The sequence below is a fragment of the Salmo trutta genome, chromosome 11 (assembly GCF_901001165.1).
Source record: "Salmo trutta chromosome 11, fSalTru1.1, whole genome shotgun sequence".
Taxonomy (NCBI): domain Eukaryota; kingdom Metazoa; phylum Chordata; class Actinopteri; order Salmoniformes; family Salmonidae; genus Salmo; species Salmo trutta.
Window position 1 is genome coordinate 8,797,673 of NC_042967.1, and position 5,548 is coordinate 8,803,220.

Genomic DNA, 5,548 nt, shown 5'->3' on the forward strand with positions numbered 1-5,548 from the left:
CATAGATTTAAGCAGATTTAAGTTAAAACTGTAACTCGGCCACTCAGGAACATTCATTTTCTTCTTGGTAAGCAACTCCAGTGTAGATTTGGCCTTGTGTTTTAGGTTATTGTCCTGCTGAAAGGTGAATTTATCTTTCAGTGTCTGGTGGAAAGTAGACTGAAACAGGTTTTCCTCTAGGATATTACTTGTGCTTTGCTCCATTCCGTTTCTTTTTTTTATCCTGAAAAACTCCCCAGTCCTTAACAATTACAAGCATACCCATAACATGATGTAGCCAGCATTATGCTTGAAAATATAGAGAGTGGTACTCAGTAATGTGTTTTATTGGATTTGCCCCAAACATAACACTTCATTTTCAAGACAAAAAGTGAATTGCTTTGTCAATTTTTTTGCAAACAGGATGTATGTTTTGGAATGTTTAGGCTTCCAAAACTCTGTCAATTAGGTTAGTATTGTGGAGTAACTACAATGTTGTTGATCCATCCTCAGTTTTCTCACATCACAACCATTAACCTCACTAGGGTAGGGGGCACTATTTTCACCGCCGGATGAAAAGAGTGCCCAAAGTAAACTGCCTGCTACTCAGGCCCAGAAGCTAGGATATGCATATAATTGGTAGATTTGGATAGAAAACACTCTAAAGTTTCCAAAACTGTTAAAATAATGTCTGTGAGTATAACAGAACAGATACAAGATTTTTGCAACGTAAGCTTAACTTTCTGAACATTCGAGATGTGTAGTCCACTTGTGTAACTAGCAGGACTGACTTTGTGTTAGCTAGCCAACATTTAATTGCTTCTGCGTTATGAAAGGTACCAGACACGGACACGAATGATCCATTGGTAGTTTGTTGTAACCACGTATTGGTGCTAACCATGTGTTATTGGATGCTAGCATGCTAGTTAGCTACGGCGTCATAGGACACGGTGCACTGGAAGAAGCTGGAAGAAGCTGGAAGAATACTGTACCAAGTTATCTAGCTGAATAAACTAAGTTTCAGCCTATTCCTGGTAACATTGAACCACTGTAGTTTACATCAATTATAATTTCTAAAGTGGAAGTTGGAAAGTTATATTTGAGTGTCATTGAGTGTTCATTCCAATCTCCTTTGCATTAGCGTAGCCTCTCCTGTAGACTGTCAACCATGTGTCTGCCTATCCCTGTTCTCTCCTCTCTGCACAGGCCACACAAACGCTTCACACCGCGTGGCCGCTGCCACTCTAACCTGGTGGTCCCAGCGTGCACGACCCACGTGGAGTTCCAGGTCTCCGGCAGCCTCTGGAACTGCCGATCTGCGGCCAACAAGGCAGAGTTCATCTCAGCCTATGCTACCCTCCAGTCCCTCGACTTCTTGGCGCTGACGGAAACATGGATTACCACAGAAAACACTGCTGCTCCTACTGCTCTCTCCTCGTCTGACCACGTGTTCTCGCATACCCCGAGAGCATCTGGTCAGTGGGGTGGTGGCACTGGAATCCTCATCTCTCCCAAGTGGACATTCTCTCTTTCTCCCCTGACCCATCTGTCTATCTCCTCCTTTGAATTCCATGCTGTCACAGTCACTAGCCCATTCAAGCTTAACATCCTTACCATTGATCGCCCTCCAGGTTCCCTTGGAGAGTTCATCAATGAGCTTGACGCCTTGATAAGTTCCTTTCCTGAGGATGGCTCACCCCTCACAGTTCTGGGTGACTTTAACCTCCCTACGTCTACCTTTGACTCATTTCTCTTTGCCTCCTTCTTTCCACTCCTCTCCTCTTTTGACCTCACCCTCTCACCGTCCCCCCCTACTCACAAGGCAGGCAATACGCTTGACCTCATCTTTACTAGATGCTGTTCTTCTACTAATCTCACTGCAACTCCCCTCCAAGTCTCCGACCACTACCTTGTATCCTTTTCCCTCTCGCTCTCCTCCAACACTACTCACTCTGCCCCTACTCAGATGGTATTGCGCCGTCGCAACCTTCGCTCTCTCTCTCCTGCTACTCTCTCCTCTTCCATCCTATCATCTCTTCCCTCTGCTCAATCCTTCTCCAACCAATCTCCTGATTCTGCTTCCTCAACCCTCCTCTCCTCCCTTTCTGCATCCTTTGACTCTCTATGTCCCCTATCCTCCCGGCCACCTTCTCCTCCCTCCTGAATCCTCCTCCCCCTCCCACCCTCCTCCCTCTCTGCGGATGACTTCGTCAACCATTTTGAAAAGAAGGTTGACGACATTCGATCCTCGTTTGTTAAGTCAAACGATACCGCTGGTCCTGCTCACGTTGCCCTACCCTATGCTTTGACCTCTTTCTCCCCTCTCTCTCCAGATGAAATCTTGCGACTTGTGACGGCCGGCCGCCCAACAACCTGCCCGCTTGACCAGATCCCCTCCTCTCTTCTCCAGACCATTTCCGGAGACCTTCTCCCCTACCTCACCTCGCTCATCAACTCATCCTTGACCGCTGGCTACGTCCCTTCCGTCTTCAAGAGAGCGAGAGTTGCACCCCTTCTCAAAAAACCTACACTCGATCCCTCCGATGTCAACAACTACAGACCAGTATCCCTTCTTTCTTTTCTCTCCAAAACGCTTGAGCGTGCCGTCCTTGGCCAGCTCTCTTGCTATCTCTCTCAGAATGACCTTCTTGATCCAAATCAGTCAGGTTTCAAGACTGGCCATTCAACTGAGACCGCTCTTCTCTGTGTCACGGAGGCTCTCCGCACTGCTAAAGCTAACTCTCTCTCCTCTGCTCTCATCCTTCTAGACCGATCTGCTGCCTTGATACTGTGAACCATCAGATCCTCCTCTCCACCCTCTCCGAGTTGGGCATCTCCGGCGCGGCTCATTCTTGGATTGCGTCCTACCTGACAGGTCGCTCCTACCAGGTGGCGTGGCGAGAATCCGTCTCCGCACCACGTGCTTTCACCACTGGTGTCCCCCAGGGCTCAGTTCTAGGCCCTCTCCTATTCTCGCTATACACCAAGTCACTTGGCTCTGTCATATCCTCACATGGTCTCTCATATCATTGCTACGCAGACGACACACAATCTTCTCCTTTCCGCCTTCTGATAACCAGGTGGCGAATCGCATCTCTGCATGTCTGGCAGATATATCAGTGTGGATGACGGATCACCACCTCAAGCTGAACCTCGGCAAGACGGAGCTGCTCTTCCTCCCGGGGAAGGACTGCCCGTTCCATGATCTCACCATCACGGTTGACAACTCCATTGTGTCCTCCTCCCAGAGTGCTAAGAGCCTTGGCGTGACCCTGGACAACACCCTGTTGTTCTCAGCTAACATCAAGGCGGTGACCCGATCCTGTAGGTTCATGTTCTACAACATGCACAGGTCCTAATCCAGGCACTTGTCATCTCCCGTCTGGATTACTGCAACTCGCTGCTGGCGGGGCTCCCTGCCTGTGCCATTAAACCCTTACAACTCATCCAGAACGCCACAGCCTGTCTGGTGTAAAACCTTCCCAAGTTCTCGCACGTCACCCCGCTCCTCCGCACACTCCACTGGCTTCCAGTTGAAGCTCGCATCTGCTACAAGACCATGGTGCTTGCCTACGGAGCTGTGAGGGGAACGTCACCTCCGTACCTTCAGGCTCTGATCAGTCCCTACACCCAAAGAAGGGCACTGCGTTCATCCACCTCTGGCCTGCTCGCCTCCCTACCTCTGCGGAAGCACAGTTCCCGCTCAGCCCAGTCAAAACTGTTCGCTGCTCTGGCACAACAATGGTGGAACAAGCTCTCTCACGACGCCAGGACAGCGGAGTCAATCACCACCTTCCGGAGACACCTGAAACCCCACCTCTTTAAGGAATACCTGGGATAGGACAAAGTAATCCTTCCTCCCCCCCAAAAAAAGATATAGATGTACTGCGAAGAGATATTTAAAAATATGAAAAAAGGTCTGCATCTTGTCTGAAGACTAATCACATTAGATGTAGAGTCTTACCCTTGGAATAATTTTTTTGAATATGGATTTTAAAAAATCCAGACCTGTCTAGTTCTGGATTTATGATATCCAGTGGTTGTTCCACTGGATATCATAAGGTGAATGCACCAATTTGTAAGTCGCTCTGGATAAGAGCGTCTGCTAAATGACGTAAATGTAAATGTATATGGCAGGCGAAAACCGGAGAGAAATCCATCCAGGAAGTGGGATTTTTTTATGTTTGTAGTTTTCTTTTGAATGCCATTACATTATCCATTGACTTAGGACTGAAATTGCACTTCCTATGGCTTCCACTAGATGTCAACAGTCTTTAGAAATTGTTTTAGGCTTGTATTCTGAAAAATGAGGGAGTAAGACCACTTTGAGTGAGTGGACCCTGGGAAGTCGCCAGACCTGTTTCCTGCGCATGACCGAGAGCGTACCTTTCTTGTTTTTCTTTTATATTGACAACACTATTGTCCGGTTGAAATATTATCGATTATTAAGGATAAAATCAACCTGAGGATTGATTATAAACATCGTTTGACATGTTTCTACGAACTTTACTACTTGGATTTTTTGTCTGCCTGTTGTGACTGCCTTTGAGCCATTGGATTACTGAACAAAACGTGCCAACAAAAAGGAGTTTTTTGGATATAAAGAGGGACTTTATCAAACAAAACAAACATTTGTGTAACTGGGAGTCTTGTGAGTGAAACCATACGAAGATCATCAAACGTAAGGCATTTTTTATATCGCTATTTCTGACTTTTGTGTCGCACCTGCCTGGTTGAAATAAGATTTTCATGCTTTTGTATGCGGGGCGCTGTCCTCAGATAATCGCATGATTTGCTTTCGTCGTAAAGCCTTTTTGAAATCTGACACGGCGGCTGGATTAACAAGACATTAAGATTTATTTTGATGTATAACACATATTTTCAAGAATGTTAAATATTTGAATTGAGTATTTTTGAATTTCGCGCTCTGCAATTTCACTGGATGTTGGCCAGGTGGGACGCTACCGTCCCAGGTACCCATAAGAACTTTTAAACTAACAATTTTAAAGTCACCATTGGCCTCATGGTGAAATCCCTGAGTGGTTTACTTCCTCTCCGGAAACTGAGTTAGGAAGGACGCCTGTATCTTTGTAGTAACTAGGTGTATTGATACATCATTCAAAGTGTAATTCATAACTTCACCATGCTCAAAGGGATATTCAATGTCAGATTTTTTTATTTGTAACCATCTACCCCCTTCTTTACGAAGCATTGGAAAACCTCCCTGGTCTTTGTGGTTGAATCTGTTTGAAATTCACTGCTCGATTGAAGGACCTTAAAGATAATTGTATGTGTGGGGTACAGAGATGAGTTGGTCATAACAAAAATTATGTTAAACACTATCACTGCATACAGAGTGAGTCCATGAAATTTACGAGACTTGTTAAGCACATGTTTACTCCTGACCTTATTTAGGCTTGCCATAACAAAGGGGTTGAATACTTACTCAAGACATTTCAGCTTTTCATTTTTTATTAATTTGTAAACATTTCTAAAAACATAATTACACTTTGAAATTATGGGATATTGTGTGTAGGCCAGTGACCAAAAAATCTAAATGTAATCAATT